Genomic DNA, 20060 nt, shown 5'->3' with positions numbered 1-20060 from the left:
ACAATCCACTTCATTACGCTTAAGGATTGGTTTGGTTTATGGGGTTTAACGTCCCAAAGCGACTAAGGCTATGAGAGACGCCGTAGTGGAGGGCTCCGGAAATTTCGACCACCTGGGGTTCTTTAACGTGCACTGACATCGCACAGTACACGGGCCTCTAGAATTTCTCCTCCAAAGAAATTCCAGCCGCCGCGGCCGGGATTGAGCCCGCGTCTTTTGGGTCAGCAGCCGAGCACCATAACCGCTGAGCCACCGCGGCGGCATTACCCTTAAGGACTGTCATTGCCTTCGCATTACATGCCATGCCCCAGCCCTCTTCTTCCTCTTGATTTCAACCAGGATGTCATCAACCCGTGTTTGAACTCTTCCCCCTTCCTGCTTCTTAACGTTCACCTATCACTTTTCTTTACACAGTCCCCTACACTTCCCTCAACTTAAGTTGAACCCTTTTCGTTAGCCTCCACGTTTCTACCCCATAGGTGAGTATCGGTAAGATTATACGCGTATACTTTTCTCTTGAGGAATATTGGTAAACTGCCATTTTTCACCCGAGTGAGCCTGCCAAATGCACTCCACCCCATTTTTCTTATTCTAATTAATTTCGCTCTCGGGTTTCGGATCTGCTGTCACTACAGGCCCTAATTAGACACATTCACGTACAACTTCGAGCTCCTCGCTACGAATGGTTAACTGCTGTACTCTTCCGTGAGTCTTGAACATTATTTTGGTATTCCGCATATAAATAATGAGACTCATAGAACTACTCTGCCTGCCTAACTCACTGATCATGTTTTGTAGCTGATCTCCTGTGTGACTTAGAAAGGCAATGTCATGAGCAAATCGCAGATTACTTAGGTATTCTCCATTAAGTATTATCCACAACTGCTCCCAATCTAGGCCTCTGAATACCTCCTGTAAACAAGCGATGCATAGCAGTGGTGAGGTGATGTCTCCCTGTCTGACAGCCTTTGCTATTGGAATTCTATTGCTGATTTTATCGAGGGCTATGATAGCTGTGCTCCGATGTAGTCTGGCACAAAAAAAACTCTACTGCGTCCGTGCATAACGGCGATTGCACCTGGCAGTTCATAGGCGACAAAAGCTTCATGAGAGTTGCCTCGCAGGTTCTGTTATTATTTTTTTATTGACAAGCCTAATAAATACCATGTCTTCAGTGATAGCCATAATTCTGATTTTGATTGGTATTTGTCGACAAACGTTGCTACCTAGCCATTATTCCTTTTTCACTGTTATTGCAGAGAAGTATTCTTGTCTATTAAAGCCGTTAAAAGCTGGAACTCTGAAGTTACAAACGACATGCAGTTAAACCTTTTAAATACGCCCTCGACATCATACGGCCCGTCATTACACATATCTGTAATGTAATCTTTCCGCAGGAATATTTCCGAAGGCAATTGGAATTGTTAAAGTCATACTCTTATTTAATCATGGCGAATTACCAACTATCGCTCAATCTCATTCTCCCCATATTTTCAGCAGGCATTAAAACAATAATACACGCTAGAATATCATCGCTCTTCATTCGGCATGATTTATTTTGCTATTTTCAGCTCGGCTTTAGAATCTGCCATTAAATTGAAATAGACCTTGCGTAATTGAAGCCTTTAGAGAGAACAAAGTGGTGACCGGAAATATATAATCGTCAAAAGCATTCCATCTCGCTAATTAGAAAATTACTTTAAGCTACACGCATACGGCATCCGTATAAGAGCCTTAGAACTACTGAAATCATATGTTGGCAGTAGTACGCCATGTGGGCTTCCTTGCCCCCTATGTGCAACGCACATGGCTATGCGACACGCACCCTCTGGCGCGCGCATATTTTCCTTCGTTCGGTGCGAGCCAATGCACCCAGATCCAACACCACTGCGCATGCGCGGCAGGTTCTCGGCCAAGAGCCAAAAGCATGCATGTGATCGTGGCGAAGACAGAGAAGTACGGAGCAAGCGGCCCAGCGGGGCAGTTTGGCGCAAGCGCTGTTGCGACACAGTCATGCTGCCCGTGGGCATCGCGGTTGCGGCGCCTCACTGCAGCTGCCGAACCGCGCTGTTCCAGGCGAGGTCCTACCTGGACCTGTAGCGAAAGTCCACAGGCGGTCGGCATCGAGACGGAGCCTCATGCGGTACCCGGTGTGAGTGGATGAAGTCTACCGCTGCCCCGCTTACTAGCACACTGAACTTCGGTTAGCAAAAGGTTGCGTTCTGCAACTGCTGCGATCTTGCTCGCGTAGTAGGGTGGTGTTGCATGAATTTTTTTTATGGTTTCTTTGCTACAATGGCTTTATCACACCTCTGAGTGTTTTTGCTAGCCCGGAATAAACCGATGTTTTATCGTTTGCTTGTGGCTTTTCACTCGTCGGGTAGTACCGTGACTCGCAAACCCCCTATAACCCGGAGGCGTGGCCTTCAGGCGATATCGATGGTACTAGATCTTCAGAACAAGCTGTTGTAACCAGTGAGCCTCAAGGCAGCATTTATGTGTCACCCTTATTCCTCACTCAACAATACTACTGCCAGATTAGGCAGTCATTCTGCCCAAGTCACGTAGTTCTTTTTCGTATGCAGATGACTCAACACTTTTGCAATGAGCGATAATGAATTCATGATTGAACAAAATGCGAATTTAGCACTCAACCGTTCGTCTGAGTGGAATCCAATCGTCTCAGAATAAATTCGAAGAAATTACAGGCAGTGTTGTGCATATACCGGAGGTAAGCAGCTATTGGAAGCGGTTTCCGTACATCTTTGAGTTAAATCCATGGAGCCGGTTGACTGTGTTACGGTGCTATTTGTGAATTTTTCGCAGAACTTCTGATGAGCACGTAGAACACCATGAATCTAAAGATTCATCAGCTGTTGGCATTATTATATGGAAAACTTTGGTTTGGTTTGTTTTGGTGTTATGGGGTTTAAGGTCCCAAAGTGACTCAGGCTATGAGGAACGCCGTAGTGGAGGGCTCCGGATAATTTCGAACACCTCAGGTTCTTGAACGTGCATTGAAAACGCACAGTACATGGGCCTCCATCATTTCGCCTCCATCAAAATGCCAGCACCGCGGTTGATATCAAACTCGCGTCTTTCGGGTCAGCAGCCGAGCACGATAACCACTGAGCCACCGCGGTGTCTCCCTGTAAAAAGTAAAGCGTTACCTTACAATCGGTTAGTATCTTTGCTTCTCTAATATTGTTGAAATCTGGTGCACCACAAGTGTCACAAGCGGGTTTGAACTACATCTGCTGCTACAAAAGAAGGCAGTTAGATGTATAGCTAATGTAACTTGTCATCCCTAAGTGATTTTTCTTAAATATATTAATCTCTCTCAGTGTTTGGTTTCTCTATCATATACTGTATACTAAGGGCCACGCTGTGTTTTGAGCGCTATCCCCGACTTGGGAGGCAATATTTTGGCGAGAGAAAAAAAAAAACACGGGGAGTAACTGCGTTTACGTGTTTATAAATTTGGTTTCCTTACACGCTACCTGGGGAGCTACGAGATGACGCCAGATGTCTACTGCTATTATTATTATCACCTTCTAATGTGCACACAAGTGCAGCTGTGTGCCATTAAACGCTAAATTTAGGAGCGTGTACACGGAGATGACAACGGTCGACCACGAAGTAAAGGTGTCTGCACGGCCGAGGACATCACTGCAGGTCGTCTGCTCATGGGTTTTGAATTCATGGCTTGCGGTTCATCGTGCATTGTTAAAGGTTTAAAAGTTGCAGGAATTTTTAATTAAGTGCGTGGAACCGAAGATGATGCCTTCATTTACCGGTGTGGCGAGAAGCGGCAGCCAAGCAGCGGCGACAGCGACGGCGGTGAAGAAACCTTAGGCACCTGAAACTAGGCACCAGTCAGAGCGTCGAACTGCGTGGTACAATGAAGTATTCTACCCGGAATATAGCTGGAAACCCGTACATAAAAATGCGCATTTCGCATAAGAGCAGCGGCCCGCAAATATCGCAAAAAAAATAATAACCGGCCCTTAGTCGTTAGTATGCGGCAATTACAAGCTCATCTCACAATACAGAACCTCTTTGAAACCAATGCGAATGACATAAGCACTCTTGCAGAACTACCGGAAAACCATCCAGTTCGACACATGCGGCATTGAAGTGAATGGTACATCCGTGCACCCCGAACCCGCTACAATATACAGTCTCGAAGTTATAGTTAGCCTAATTTATTAAATAAGGTGACAGCAAAGTATTTTCACCCTTCTAGGCATTCTAACCAGTGTATCAGTCATTTATGCTGCAAAAATCGCCTCTGATATGAAAAGTTGTTGCATTTTACTGCTGTTTCTTGTTATGGAATACAGATTATGGTACTTTTCTTTTCGCATGCGAAACGGTTGCATATGTTTCTTGTTCTATGCAGAGCGTTTACACCTACCGATCTGTTGTAGACGCTCCCTTTAGTTCGCCCTCATGAACCCGACAGTCGGTCAGGGTAAACAAAGGTAGGCTCGATTTGGGCCTTTCATCATGTCTTTCGCAGGGCCCCACATGCCTGCTTGAGAGTCTGCCAATCCCCGTTTCTTATGTGGAACCCACAGGGCACTTTATTTTGTGCTATCGGCTAACGTCCAGTGCCGTATAAAAGCCTCTCAAATTGATCTGCAATTAACCCTGTCACGTCAGCCACTGCACCCTACCGCCGCAAACTTCCTGATATCATCCACTTATCTGGCTCTCTGTCAGGTTCGTTAACATGACACTACGTGTTAATATTTTAGAAATCAAATCACTGGTGTGTTAAGAAATGAGCTGGTTCGTGACGCAGCGAAGGCTCTATTTCATTATTTTGCGCGCTTTTAGTTGTTTTTTTCGGATGCCGAAAATTTCTCCCTCGGTGAAATCTCATGGCGTATACAGCACCTCGTGATATACAACCGGATCTGATGCAATGCACACACAAGTGAGTGTCTTAGCCACCAGGAGTCGCTGTTCGGTGTGCACGCAATCTACCGATGCCACGCTGCACTGTCTGGCCCATGTAAACTTTTCCACGAGCCAAAGGAATCTCGCAGATGAACTCCGTGGCGCATTTTACAAACTGATCTAAGGATATGTTCTGCCGCGGAGGAGTTCATTTCCGCTGTAACATACAAAGCTAAAACAGCGCCCCACCCTGGAAAGACCGCACTCACACCTTGGCGCTTGGTGATCATTTTGACATTGTGGGTCACACTGCGCAAATACAGAACAACCTTTTTTTGATCACGGATAAGGAATTTGAATCTTTAAATATCTTAATGCTTGCGTAATGTAATGTGTCTTTCTTGGATGGTTCTTCCTTTACAAACATGCTGCACCAATTGGACGGCCAATCAGTTTTCAAGTTACGATTGACCCAACACCTTCCACTGGAGAACAGGAAACTCCAGACTCCAGAGTTAAGAAGGAATTTCGGGTGGAGTATGCATGACAGCGTATCCCTGCTTGACCACTGCTTGGTTTACGCGTGCCGCGCCTTGTTTCCACTGTAGAGCTCCTAGCTCGCTTCCAAAGGCAGCAGAAAATGAATGAACTCATAAACAAAGAATCTTCACTGGCAACGAAGGTTTGGTTTGGTTTGGTTTATGGGGTTTAACGTCCCAAAGCGACTAAGGCTATGAGAGACGCCGTAGTGGAGGGCTCCGGAAATTTCGACCACCTGGGGTTCTTTTACGTGCACTGACATCGCACAGTACACGGGCCTCTAGAATTTCTCCTCCAAAGAAATTCAACCGCCGCGTCCGGGATCAAACCCGCGTCTTTCGGGTCAATAGCCGAGCACCATAACCACTGAGCCACCGCGGAGGCTTCACTGGCAACGAAGGGTGCACACAATTCCACGCTTACAGCATTCCGCTTCCACCGTTTTTCCGGAAGGAAGACAGAGATCGCTCAATGCGAGTCGTTTTCCTGCCAAATATTCCGGCTCTTTTTCCCTCGTGTCCAGAGAAGCCGACGCTGCAGAGGACAGTGGCCATCCATCGCATGCCTGGCTTCGCTGTAATAAAGGCGGCGGACGCTGCGTGACGTGTGGCCTCTGGCGTGCTTGACGTCTAACCTTGGCGTCAGCCGGTGTCCACGAGCCACTGCCGCGCCCGGGCGTCTGGCATAGTCGACCTCGCGAGAGTGCGTCGGCTTTTTCGACGCTCCCGAGCCGGAACGCGGGCCGGAAACGCTGCGTGCGTCGGCCTCTCCTCGCGGATGCCAGCCCAAGCGTGAATATTCGCTTCCCGGGACACGCGGGCTGTCCGAACAACGGGCAGTGCCCGGGTGTACCGCATTTACCCGAGTCTAAGCCGGCCTAATAAACATCCCACCGGCAACCACAGAACGAGGGCACCCGGCAAGGCACGGGACGAGTGATAAGAGCCGTCATAAACATCACATGGACAATTTACAATTCAAATTTCGGTCCTTACTTGTTCTTAAAGAGCAAAGGGGGTGACTAAGAAGCTTCGTTCCCACAAAGCATGTCTTGACGCCCATATCAAATTTTCATTCAAACAATCTGTTTTAGCAATACTTTGATTTGAGCTAGTTGGTTGTAGCATGACATGTTTACGCAAAAGGCGTATTGGCGCTAAAAAAACGAAGACAACACACACAACAGGACAGGACATGGCGCCAGTCCTGTCCTGTTGTGTGTGTTGTCTTCGTTTTTTAGCGCCAGTACGCCTTTTGCGTAAACATGTCAATCTGTTTTAGTTCACCACGTAACATGAGAGGTATTACCGTAGTACGCTTATTCCAGGGGTAAAGCAAAAACACTTAGAATTTTTTCGTTGAAGATTCTGCACAACGAAATTCGTAGCACGTTATTAAGTGGCCTAAGATTAGTTCAGTGGTTTCATTCAGTGGACTCCTCAATTTCAAATTAACAACACTACTCGCACTGACTTTTCTCAAGTGGATCACTAACTGCACACTTCAATGTTCCAATAATGAACAATGGCATCCAGTGTCTCTGCAGATTCCTTCTATAAGAATTGAAGTGCCAGCCTCCATATCGCGCAACATTGAAATACAGAGAAATATCGCACGACGTCGAAAAGGGCAGCCTTATGGAAACCTGATAACCATAGAAGGGCACTCAAGTTGTATACCTCATGTTCTGGTGGAACACGCATGGGTCTCGCGTAAGGCGAATACGGTAGGGGCGGCCACAGGAAACGCAGCCGTCGGTAGTCAGAATGAATTCGCGTACACAAAGCTTCCCTTCCTTTCTCCTTTGCATTTGTTTTGCTTGCGCAAGCCCTCTCTCACCTTCGCTCGCATTTTCCGCTCCTCTTGTTTCCACAAAAGCTAGCTGCCATAGCCAACAATCTCGTCAGTCTATATTCGCGTTGAACTCTGAGCGAGGCTTGTGTTGTTGGACGTTTATTTCCTAGCGCTCATTTGCCTTTAACATATTCGCGACCGGTAGCCAGTATTTGTACGTGCAGATAGTAAATCTGGTCCTACACAAGTGCAAGGAGGAACTGTCAAGGTAAGGGGAACACGCAACAAGCTGCATAATGCGGGATGATTTTAGCGACTTACCATCAGCATTTTGCTTAAGATCTCTTCAGCACACTGGCTTCAAATAAAAGATAGAAGGAAGACACGAGGTTATTCCTGCATAGAGGACCAAGAAGAAAAAAAAAACGACATTTTCTTGGTCATGTACATGTTAGCCTAAACATCCTGCTATCTGTTTAGGCTACCTTGGTCCTCTGTACTCGTGCCGCCTATTCTAAAACAAAAAGGATTTGTCAGAAGTGGGATTCGAACCCACGCCCACTAGAGTGGACCAGAATACCCGAACCCTTCCTCAGGGTAAGGCAATGCCTTGAGTCTGGCGCCTTAGACCGCTCGGCCATCCTGACATGAGGTCCGGCAAGTGTACGTCGCAGAGTACCTCAAGAACATTCCAGGTTTAGCAAGATCTGTCACATAATCCGAACGGGAAGGCATGAATTTGTAGAGCAGCAGTGTGATGCAAATGGAAAAAAAATCCGGCAATTCGGAAAGCGTAACAACATCAGCGAGATTTCTTATGCGAAACTTCCTGTACTACAATGGGAACTTGAACAATAACAATCTAGTTCCTGTTAAGCATCAGATAACCATTTTTAAGTCTGAACCAATATTTCGCAACTCTTTCAGCGAAAGTACTATGCACTGCAGTCAAAGCTGCTTTCTGTTCAGTCTTATTTCGAATAGTAGCCATAATGTGAATTGCATGGATATCTGTCGATGTGGAAAGACGTATTCATTTTCTGCTGAGACGTACGCCAAACTATTAAACTTATTCTAAGGTTATTGTAGACGTAAGGAAAACGTGCATATAAAAATTCTCGGGCTGCGTATTTCACTACTTTGGGGCGCACTCAGAAACGGTCACCCGACGACAATCTTGCAATCTTTTCTATTAACGGTTTTGCTATCGTCAAGATGCGTTCCCCATTGGTTTTCTATGGTAATCTAAAGTGTTAGATGTGGACGACTGAAACACTGTGAAAGAAAGATTTTTCTACATATCAAAAGAATGGACCATTGCCTTCAATATTTCCATACGAGTATCTTACAATTTTCCAATTTTCAACATTTATGTCCGGGAATGTTGGACGTGCACATGAGAAAGTTTACTAACCGTTGACAACAAAAAAGAGAAAGGCAGTTTCAGATGAAGGAAAGGGGAACTACGCCGCACTTGTGCCCCGAAGTTAACAAGGAACGTTAACTTTTTTGTTGGTATCTGTTTTAGCATTAAATACTTCCTTCAACAATCCAGAAAGAGTAGATTTTTAAGTGGTGCTAAGGGGGGAAGTGTGTACTCTTTTTCTCATTCATTTTTTCTTTTTTTCAACTTATTTGGAAACATGTTTTTCTCTTTGGCGCAATCAAAATTGTTTTAACATATAAGCTATACATGTCCACCGAACGTCGTAGTAGAGGCGCGGCTGAAAAACTCAACCTGTAATCAATTATCACTAACGCGCACGTGAGACTAAATGTGGTTTGGAAGCGTTCCAACTTTTGCGCGCTTCAAAGCACACGCCAGCGGTATGCCTAACTGGCGTTTCAAGGGCAGTAACAAAAGTAATTTGTGAAGGAACCGTGCCAGGATTCGCCTGATTCGACTGGTTTATTTTTTTTTTGTTTTCTTAACAACAATTTTTCCTAACCAGGCGAACACATTTCTATTCAGATCTCAAAATCTAGACACTTCCTGGTGAGCATCGATAACACCGCCACAGAGTTTACAGGTTTTCTACGTTGCTTTCAAAGAGGCTATTGGTTGTGAAGATCGATAACTGCAGCTTACAGTAGGACCGACTGGAGGCCTACAGTACTTGATCTCAAGTGTATAAAGTGATGTGCCTTAAGAAGCAAAGAGACTGCTTCTTGAGCTTAAATGTGCACTGAACAGGAGTCTGAACTCGTCTCTTTACCGCGGGCACTCAATCTACACGTTCCGAGCATTCTTAGGAACTTCGCATTATTGTCCTATGCCTCCGATTTCTGTAATTTAAATTGGATTAAACTTCCCGTCTCCCGCCTTTTTCCTTAACTCACCGTTGACGGTATAGGATAAGTCAACTAACGCGTTGAGTGCCTTTGAGGCAGTCGCGTGGCGGCTTCGCTTTCGCTTTTATTTTGCTTTTCAGGTTTTCATGAATAAATAGTTCTAGTCACAGACTACACAGGTTCAAATTAAACCCACAGAAATAAAAAAATACGCGTGTACTCTGCTTTCGCCGATCGCTACTTAGCGCTCCGCCGACGGCACAGCGACAAGCCGCCACGGGACTGGCTGAAAGATTGGTTGACTCTTCCTACCGTGAGCGGTGAGTTCCAAAAAAGGCGGGAGCCAGGACCTTTAATCCGATTTAAATTTGGAGAATCGGCCGCACAGGACCATAACTGGAAATTTCTGAGGATGCTCGGAGCGCATCGGATGCTCGGAACGTAAGACGACTACGGATTCCTCTTTAGTGCACCTTTAATAAAGCCGACCACGTCATTCAGATTCTGAAGAACTTTTCTGTTGCTCGGCTTATGAGTCTCTACGTTTTTCTACCGGGAAAGCGCATGGCGTAAGCATTGCGCCCGAACCGTAATTACACATAACCTCACGGCCACACGACCATCAGAGTCATTTCATCCTTCGGTGAAGCCCGCTGTAAAAGATATTAACCCCGTGTCTTTGCATAAGCTTCTGTGCCAACAACCACGCATCAGTAAAAATGCCAAACTTAGCAGCGCCTCTATTCACACTCACCACCAAATGAGCTGGGGGCAAACTAGTTTGAATTGCGTAATCGTTACGCAGGATGCTCGCAGGAACGTTAAACACTTTCTGAGAACAGCCGCACTTCGTTAATCATTGCAACACGCAGCAGTCACGAACCAACGATTACAAGGAAAGATTGCGCGTTCTATATAGTATAAGACACCAGCACGTTTATTATTACGCATGCGTATGCATGCTAGCTCATCGGAACATCATGAATTCTGCAGGAATTTGCATACGCGTCCTTGAACGGCTCCTCACGTCAGCGAATTTAGGCTGCCGATGTTGCTAGTCAGCGGGGCAGTTAGCTGCACTTTACACAGGGTGCTCAAGTAGACTGAATAAAGCAGAACTACAGTTTTATTTGCCTCGCTTTTGTTCAACAAACGCAGTACACTTGCTTGGCTTCAGATACAGTACTGACAGCTTTAACTCGAATTTCTCTATTTAAAAAACCTTCCCTGCGCAGTTCCCGGACATTAAACCCCAGTGCTGCGATATAACCGATGGTTTCAAAGATGTACATGCAGGATACTTGATGATTACGGAATAGCCCATGTTCAAGTGTCCCTAGTAAGGTTAAAAGAAAAGGTAAATCACGAAGGAACCGTTGTGGCCATGTTGACTTCCGCCCAACAAAGGCCGAACTATTAACGACGCGAAGTATTCAAAAAACGCAAACGCAAACTGACATATTCTCTGCACAGCAGGTCCAAAATGAACTGAAGTACTGGAACGACCCTAGCAACAATGGTAGCTCTCCAATCTTTCCCTATACAGAGTCATGCTTTTGCCGGAAAGACAACAGGACACCTGAAGCACTAGCCGCCTGACACAGCCGCTCTTAAGCGACCGGGGGCTTGAAGCTCCATGGAAGCTGTCCATTAAAGGTTGCTAAAACATCGCATATAAAGCAAGCCTGCGGATGCAGAAGTGGGTTTTCCGCTAGATCTCCACTACCCTCTGAGCGTGTCTCGGAAAAACGTTCGACTAGTGCAACTTCACAGTTACTGTACAGTAGTGCTATGCTTTGAAGAAGCAAGCAGAAACGACATACCTTCAGGAGGTGAAATGCATACTCGCTCGCGATGCATTCGGAGACGAAGCGTAGAGCAAGCAAGGCTCCCAGAGCCAGCAGTGACACATGATGCGAGGCGCAGCGAATGATTCGAGGCCGAGCACGCGGGGCAGCCACGCGGACCGATCACGGAGCGTGCATCGGTAACAGGAGACTGCTGAAGCGACGGTCTGACACAATGGGCGCCGATTACTCAAGACGGAGGCAACGGCGACCGACGAGGCGTCGACGACGAAGCACCTGCTGCAAAGACTGTTGGTACACAGACAGGCTGTTGCGATGCTGGCAAGTTTTAAGAAAAGAGTGGGAAGGAAAAGATGCGTGGCTTTTTGAGGGAAGTCAAGAAACGTGACCGGGGTGTCATTAAAACGTGTCTTTAGACTAGACAATACGAGGGGACACAATAGCACTCGGTGCAAGTGGGAACTTCCTCTGCTCCTCAAATTTGCGACGAAGGTCCCCGCATAGAACGTACTTGCTTTCTCGAATCAAGAAAGGCGTGTCTTTTTTTGTTTTTGGTGCCTGTGGTTCCTTCGCTTCAGTTAGGTCGCACATTTGCGGCTGGGCAGGCTGGGCAGGCTTGTCGTCGATGCAGAAAAACAGAAAAAGTGCGGCTTGAATAAAATAGTAGAGCTTGGAGTCCGTGCTAACTGCTCTGAGAGTGAAACCCCTAGGAGACGGTTATCGTTCGGTAACTGGAGGCTTACGGGCGTCCAAAAAACGTTAAACCAATACCAGGATTTTTTTTTTATGTTACTGTCACAAGCAACAAGCCCATTCATTACTTTAAAGGAATAAATGGCGACAAATGCTTTGTCAGTGCATAAAGGTAGCGCGGCCTTATGGTTGTCCTCGTAGCTAAAGCATACGAGCGCATATCATTTTCATCGGAATCACAGACTCACACTGTGTAAAGTTTGCATGTTTTTGGAACATATATAAGAAACAACGAAATGCCGCTACCTTTGGAGTGTCCAGGAAAACACCTAGAATCTTAATAGTGTGGAGCGCATTACCTGTGCAATCCGTTAGATAAAAAAACCTGGCTTCTCCCACTGAAGCCCCAAACACCGCAAGGCCTAGCGGCGCTAGCCAGCAGCTGTCCCAAAATCCGGATAACAATTGTTTTGAAGTCCGCGTTTTCAGTCACAGCTGGACATTCGGCGTTCGGTTTCTCTGCGGCGGTGGTAGCGCGCTGAAATTGGGCTGGGCCTGTTGGAAAATTTTTTACCTTGCTATGTTCAGGTGCTGCAGATTAGTGCTATGGGCTGAGTGCCGATTGCTCTAAAGGTTTTCTGTTCGATAAGTATTCACTAGGAATAATGAGCCGTAGACGTAGATTGTAAGACAAGTTCAGTACTCATGCACTGTGCGAGCGTGTCAGGATGGCCGAGTGGTCTAAGGCGCCAGACTCAAGGCACTGCCTTGCCCTTGTGAAGGGCTCGGGATTTCTGGTCCACGAATGTGGGCGTGGGTTCAAATCCCACTTCTGACACAATTTTTTTTTCTCAAAGGGAGTGTATTTTTCTACCCCGTATGAGTGACAACATGCATACACCAGCCGCAAAAATTAGTTTTGCATGCGAACGATACAAAGGCTGCGTTTTTTTATCTTTACTGTTGATATCTGCGCTATTGTGAGAAGGAAAACTGCGGTTTCTCACGCTAGCTAAAATCAACTGGTATGAGAATCAACGTAAAAAAGACAGAACATCCATTTTTAAGGTGAAAGGTGCAACAATTCCGATAACCTAAATATAAAATTCCCAAGCATTTGAGTACAAAAGTATTCAAAAAATTTCTTTCCCCTCATGTAGCTGTGTCGTCCCGGTCTTTGTCGGGTTGCTGGCATTTTAGACACAATAGCGTTTTTTTTCTTATAACAATAATACGCCAAATTTATTATCCGCTCACAGATTCCTGTTTAAGTTCTTGACTGTTTGTATCGTGAACGACAGTGCAAATCAATTAAAGTTACATCCTAGCTTGCTATTCAAAAGATTCTGATGTAGGGTTATTGACAACTTAGCATTTTTTTAAAGCTTCAGACCGTTCTCTCTTGAGACGTATTATATGTTACTAAAATTCACAAATATGACTTAGGTCTCGAATTTCTACGCTAGCACTCGCATACTCTTTTAAGTCACATTTTAAACTACAACAAGCGCCCAGGAATGGCTACAAACAGTGAATGGAAGAACACTTAGCTAGAATAAAATATGCATATCAGAAAAGAAAGTCATTCATAACCCCTTAAACATGGTCATAGCACATAATGCATATTTAAAGCCGAAATAAAGGATACTGTCAGGAAGACTGTTAGAGCTGTAACATGTATAATTTATATTGAAAGCTACTTCTCTCGTTTTCCTCCAACTAGGCTTCCTTTTCATTCGCAGAAGCCGTTGTATGCGCGTCTGTAATTATTACCGTTTGTGCTGTAAATCCTTCACTTTCCTATTGTATGAGACGATAATTAGTTCCGTATCACGCTATTCCTCCTGTGCTTTTCGTCCATCTTGTACTACTGATCGCCGTTTTATTACATGTATGCGTCTATGCTCTATATGCTTTATGATTGGCGAGGCCCTTAAGTATGCGAAAGAAAGAAAGAAGGAAAGAAAGGAAGAAAATAAGGAAGAAGGAAAGAAAAATAGAAAGGAAGAAAAAAGAAAGAAAAGAAGGAAGGAATAAATAAATAAATAACGAAAAAAGAAAGGAAGGAAGAAAGGGCGAAAGAAAGAAAGGAAGAAAAAAAAGGCAAGGAAGAAGGAAAGAAAGAAAGAACGAAGGAAGGAAGGAAAGAAAGAAAAAGGAAAGAAATAAGAAAAGAAAACAAGGAAGACAGAAAGAAGGAAAGAACGAAAGGGAGAAAGAACGGAAACATGAAATGCAAAGGTTACTACAGCCTAGCCCAGTTATACCTAACCCGGTGATCGAGCGGATTCCACTCGTTGTTTCCTATGTTCGTAGTATATAAACTTCCCACATTGCAGCAAGAAATACCAAGGAAGAAAAAAGTAGCAAAGTGACTCTACAACAGCGCTTTCCAGTCTCCAGTGGGACTACGGGCTGCTAGTTGAGACCCTTCGCAGCTCCAAGGTGCTTTAGGGACAGGTTATATTAATCGCGGTTGAAGCGTTAATGGCATTTAATGGTAAGCAGGCCTCCTCATGCCTTTCAGCAAATTGCTCGCCGTCGGGAAGCGGTTGTACTTCGCGTAAAATGCCTTCGCCAGTGCATGCATCTGCGATGTAAGCGAGATCAACCGCCATGGCAAAGTCAACCCCGGCGACATCATGCCCGGAAAGGTGTACATCAGTGGCGTGTTGCCACAAATCCATATGCGTCTCATCTTGCGAGCTTTAGACATCTTTTTCAGCTATCGCTGGGTTCATTAAGCCTGTCTCACAGAAGCAGCTACTGATGCACCCCGCTATCGGTTGCATTTACGCGGCGTTAATCATTTCCACGCCGGCGAAAAATCTGATCCCAGTCGAGTGCTCAAAACATGGTGCGTCAATTTCTCTCAGCGCACGCTAGACGACACGCCGCCAATAGGACTTTTAGAGCACTTGAACGATGCCCATACCCAGTGGTGAATCTTGCCTACCCCATTCGGGGGCAGGACAGTATAATCACCGCTTTCAGGGAAGGCAGCACGGGGCACATCGGATAGTTGTCCAGCCCGAGCTGTATCTTGCCATTTTTCCCCGCCATGTCTATTTTCTTGTCTGTTGTCCGCGATTGAAAATCAATAGGTCGGGATCACATATCCTGATTTGGACAGAAGCTAAGTAAGCCACTGCTAATCGATATGCTTCGCTTACGAAAACATTTATGGAAATTTTATCTCCTCCGAAGAGAGTAAGACGGTTCATCTAATGTCATTTTTCTTTTTCTTGGAGCTACACGTCAAATTGATACCTTTCGAGGCTATAGCTAATGGCAGTCGGAGTACAAAGTCTGTCCTGTATGCTCGTGCGCCTCTCTAGACCTCTCTGTGTGCGCCTCAGGCCGTAATACGACCCTGCCAACTTGCCGTCGCCGTAATACGCCAGGATGGCTGCTGTCCTCTCGGGAGGAAATTACAAAGAAGATAATTCGCTTCAGCGGAGGACGGTTAACATGCGCTTGAAAAACATTGCTATTGCCGCGTGTGTCGGTGCTTGTTTTGGCTGACCTTGGACGATTGTTGCCGCTGCTCCTGTTGCGCTGGATCTTTGCAATAAACGCACGTCTAGCAATATATTGAACTCTTACACTACTTTTGCACTGGAATACTGCATGTCCTTCGAAGCGAGTATGATTCGATATATCGAATATCATTTACTTTTATTAGTGCTCCACGTACTTTCACGTCAGTGTTGGAGGCTAACACAGCATATTTTCTGGCAGGTGGCAAGATACACACTTTCCTGCGATACATTTCCAGCAGCCTAAAACTTCAGTCTGGTTTTTGGTTTACTCTGCGCTTTGTGAATAATCTGCATGCACAGAGATGCATTTTTTTTTTGCGAGAGCGCTTAGCTGAGCGCCGGAACTGGTCTTAACAGAAAACAAAATCTGAACAACTAGAAATAAAGCACATATCAGGCACTCTGTATGTGAATGACTGAAAGGAGTGAAAAGAATCCATCTGGCTCCCTTCTATTTTTTTTTTTTGATGTTCTAACCACATGTCTGTCGCACCAGAGCCTCTTCCGCTTATGCGCGAATAAATACATGTATCTTTTTTTTTTTTCAAAGCGCACGCGTCACTCAGGCAAAGGAGTTCTTGGCCGTGGAAAAAAGCGCACGCTGATATGAAAAACGTAGGTGGCGGCGCACCAGAGGTGCAACGCAAAACATAAATAATAAATATACATATATAAGCTCTAAGCTTAAAATATCTTCTTTAGCTCTACCGTTAGAGGATACCAATGGATTTCTCATATTTTGTTTGACGTTCGAAGTGATGCGGACGCCTTGAGTACTGACACAAGGTTCCCTCATGTTCGTTTTGAAACTTGGTCCTTTCTGTTTGTACAGGCGCGCCGTCACAGTTTTCGGCACGCAAGGACGTTAACCTAGTGTCTGTCAGCGACGCGACAACCGCGAGGAATCGCAGTCATGTCAGCCTGATTTATCTAACAAACTCGACAAACTGATTCATCTAACAAACCAATCGAGGCACGTGGTAAGTTCCACTGCGTTTCCCAAGAAATGCGTACGAAAACCACTGGGAACGGGTACTGCATCGACAGCCAACAGTGCATTTCATTTTCCCCCTCTACAAAGCCCGGTTGTGAGGGTTATTCGCTGCACTGCGTTTGGGTGCTTTGCTGCGTCCGCAACTAGCGCAATGTTTACAATGAACGTGGCGTCAAGGCCGCGGCCTGGTGCGCACAAACTCCCGTTTTGTTTCCCTCGTAAACCGCACACACCCCAGCATCCTTCGTCAGGTTTCTCTCCGCTACCCTCATCCATCACGACCCAAACATCCCCGCACGTGCCGAGTCCGCAGCACCGAGTCAACCTAATGTTTTCCCATGAACGCCATGTGCCGATGACGTGCACTCTACGGGGAAAATCTATAGAGCGGTTTCGGGCAGATAGTGCCGGCAGAACTCATGCAGCACGTGTTGTGTTCGCGAACGCCGACATAGAGAGACGATACTAATTCATGGCCACATAGAACGCGAATGGATTTCCTGAGTGCAGTCTTCTCGAGGAAAAATCCTCAGTCGCAAGTAGTACTGGCAGAACAGTCGAAGAAATGCATTAAAATTAGCAAGATGAAAAAGGCGGTATTTCCGAGCGGAAAAAAATAGCCCGAGACGAACAGAAGGAATGACACAGACGCTGGCCTTCAGCTAAATTTGGATAAAAGCCATTAATAGGCCGGAAAGGAGCATGCACAGACCTCCTTTCTTTGAGCTGAAAGATTGGAGCGAGTAGGCTGTTATCGCTGACCCCGTGAACGATATCATATACTGCGTTTAACGCAATGCCAAGTGACTATATTTCTTTTCAAGACAGTAGACTTGCTTTAGCCATCATCATCATCAGCCTGACTGCGCCCACTGCAGGGCAAAGGCCTCTCCAGTGTCTCTCCAATTAACCCTGTCCTTTGCAATCTGCGGCCACCGTAACCCAGCAAACTTCTTAATCTCATCCGCCCGCCTAACTCTCTGCCACTCCCTGCTTCGCTTCTCTTCTTTTGTTTAGTCAGTGTGACCTTATCTGGGCTCTCACCTATAGACTGAACCGCAACATGATGCTCTACAAGACTGTCACTGATGCCTCGACCTATCTGCACTATCTAGCTTTTCCCGCAGCCCCGCGAGATTGTGTAGACAAAACCCGTCGTACTATCATCAACAAACCCTGTGCCCTCTCTGTGTTCCACTGTATTGTTGTTTACGTTCTCCGTTCACATAAAGGCATGCTATGGGGTGTTACTAAGAGGCGCCTACTTACGGCAACTTTGGGACCGCTCAAGAAAAAAGTAAAGTAAGAAATGAACCAAGGAAAACAAGGAAAGGAAGAAAGAAAGAAGGAAAGAAAGAAAGAATAAACGATCGAAAGAGAGAGAGAGAGAGAGAAAAGAGAGAAAGGAAAAAGGAAAGAAAGCGAGAAAGGAAGAACCATTGAAACAAAGAAAGAAGGAAAGAAAGAAAGAAGGAAACAAAGAGAGAAAGAAGGAAATAAAGAAAGAGAGAGAGGAAGAAAGAAAGGAAGATCGAAAGAAAGGAAGGAAGAAAGAAAGACAGAAAGAAATAAAGGCACAAAAAAGATAGAAAGAAAGAAACAAAGCAAGAAACAAAGAAAGGAAGGAAGAAAGAAGGAAGGAAGGAAGGAAGGGAAGAAAGAAAGGAAGAAGGAAAGAGAAAAAGAACGAAAGAAACAAAGAAAGAGAGAAGGAAAGAAAGAAACAAAGAAAGAAGAAAGAAAGAAAGAAAGAAAGAGAGAAAGAAGGAAAGAAAGAAAGAAGGAAAGAAAGAAGGAAGGAAAGAAAGAAGGAAAGAAAGAAGGAAGGGAAGAAAGAAAAACAAAGGAAGAAAGAAAGGAAGGAAGAAACAAAGGAAAGAAAGGAAGAAGGAAAGAAAGAAAGAAAGAAAGAAAGAAAGAAAGAAAGAAAGAAAGAAAGAAAGAAAGAAAGAAAGAAAGAAAGAAAGAAAGAAAGGAAGAAAGGAAGAAAGAAAGAAATACAGCATGCTTCTACTAAAATTTAGTTGGTCTAACATTTCGTTCGTGTCTGTCTGCTCTTGTGCAGCTGGGAGATAAGTCCTTTTCTATACCAAATCCACCAGGTCCAACTTTCTTCTCCAAGTCCGTGCTCGAAGAATTCAGTTTATGCTTAATATTCTTAGGTGTCAAAATTAATCAAGCACTTCAATTCAGCCCGTGTGTCGCTTTACAAAGTTGAACCCCATGTAACACAACGTCACGTAACTTGACGTAGCAGTGTTTTAGATTAGTCTATTCATTTCCGTGAGAGTCGCGTCATGCGGTGAAGATACATGTAGTTGGAAAACCTCCTTGCTTATGAGAGCCGATATCTTGAGTTGGGTATATGCTAAGACAGTATCAAAAGGTATGTTTCACTTATGACAATATCTTGAGCTCTAATAGCCCGATCACACTGGAATACTTCATGTCCTTCGAAGCGAGTAATATTCGGTACACCGAATATCTTTTTTCCCTTTTTGCTACTATGCTTCAAAATGGTGTTATTCGTGCACAGGTACATGGTAGTCGGAGACCAAAGTCGGTCCTGTCTATGAGCGTATGTCTGCGTGCGTCTGTCTGTACCTGTCAGCGTGCGTGTATGGGAAGATCGTTGAGTATAAATAGGCGACCTTTCCGAATTAAATCTACACTTGGTGCCCAGCGTACGCTGCCTCTGTCCATCGCCTATTCCCTTCTTCATGAAAGTTTGGCAAAATTCTTCTCGAAATCTGTTACCAAGTAGGCTAATTGCAGGCCTTAACGGCACAGTAAAAACATTCGCGTGCTATGAAAGTGCTTGGAATTGAGATATAAATGTTGTTACTCTTATTAAATAGGTTTTCATGTTAATTTATCTGCAACCCAGTTGCTCATCATAACTTCAGCGATACACATCCACCGTAAATCAAGCACAAATCAAGTCAAGCAAAAAAGTCTAAATGTATGCAGATAGCATGTTTAACACGACGACTGCACGAAACAGCGCCATGTTTTCTCGCGAGCGCTATATAAGAGATTAAGATGTCTGTTTACGCGAACATGATGAATACTGAGGTAGCCAGCGCTGTCACTGGGCTCGAGTTGCTGGTGTAAGTCACTTTAATATGGACAACTCGCACTGCAGTGCTGAGGTGTTGGGAGAGCCACTTTAGCAAAGAGGATAGCAGTTTGAGGAAGCGAATATGTGTGAACCTTCTTGGTTTAATAGGGTACCGCTTATCACTTAGCGGTGTTTGTACTGTTGACGTGAAGTTACAACAGAGAATTCGATTCGAATTCAAATGAGTTCGCTGAACTTCTTTGACCCCAGAATGTTATTAGAAAGTAATAACATTAAACAATTGTGTAACGGAGCTGATTCACAACACTGCATGATAACGTTCGATTAAAATAACTTATCTTCCACTGTGAGAGCGGTATAAGCAAGCATATTTCAGAGTTCAACCATCGTACAAGTATCTGTCAAAAACC

The 20060-nt window shown here is 45.0% G+C and overlaps 1 protein-coding gene and 2 non-coding genes across 3 annotated transcripts in view; 1 reads left to right on the top strand and 2 right to left on the bottom strand.

Moving 5' to 3' along the window:
- Positions 1 to 11575, bottom strand: part of LOC149371043 (DNA damage-regulated autophagy modulator protein 1-like) — a 115513-nt gene extending 103938 nt beyond the window's left edge. The window contains exon 1 of the mRNA XM_089564411.1: positions 11355 to 11575. The gene's annotated coding sequence lies outside the window, so the exon portion shown is untranslated. The remainder of the gene's footprint in view (positions 1 to 11354) is intronic.
- TRNAL-CAA (transfer RNA leucine (anticodon CAA)) lies at positions 7771 to 7886 on the bottom strand. The gene is made up of 2 exons: positions 7849 to 7886; positions 7771 to 7816 (listed from the first exon to the last, which is right to left on the bottom strand). It is a non-coding gene; the product is annotated as a tRNA-Leu (tRNA).
- A 1179-nt stretch (positions 11576 to 12754) lies between the features above and the next one.
- TRNAL-CAA (transfer RNA leucine (anticodon CAA)) lies at positions 12755 to 12870 on the top strand. The gene is made up of 2 exons: positions 12755 to 12792; positions 12825 to 12870. It is a non-coding gene; the product is annotated as a tRNA-Leu (tRNA).
- The last annotated feature ends 7190 nt before the right edge of the window (positions 12871 to 20060 follow it).

Source organism: Amblyomma mixtum, chromosome 1, assembly GCF_055824585.1.
Source record: "Amblyomma mixtum isolate Tamu chromosome 1, ASM5582458v1, whole genome shotgun sequence".
NCBI classification, from domain to species: domain Eukaryota; kingdom Metazoa; phylum Arthropoda; class Arachnida; order Ixodida; family Ixodidae; genus Amblyomma; species Amblyomma mixtum.
The sequence above is the reverse complement of the archived record's forward strand: the minus strand, read 5'-3'. Positions and strand labels throughout refer to the sequence as shown.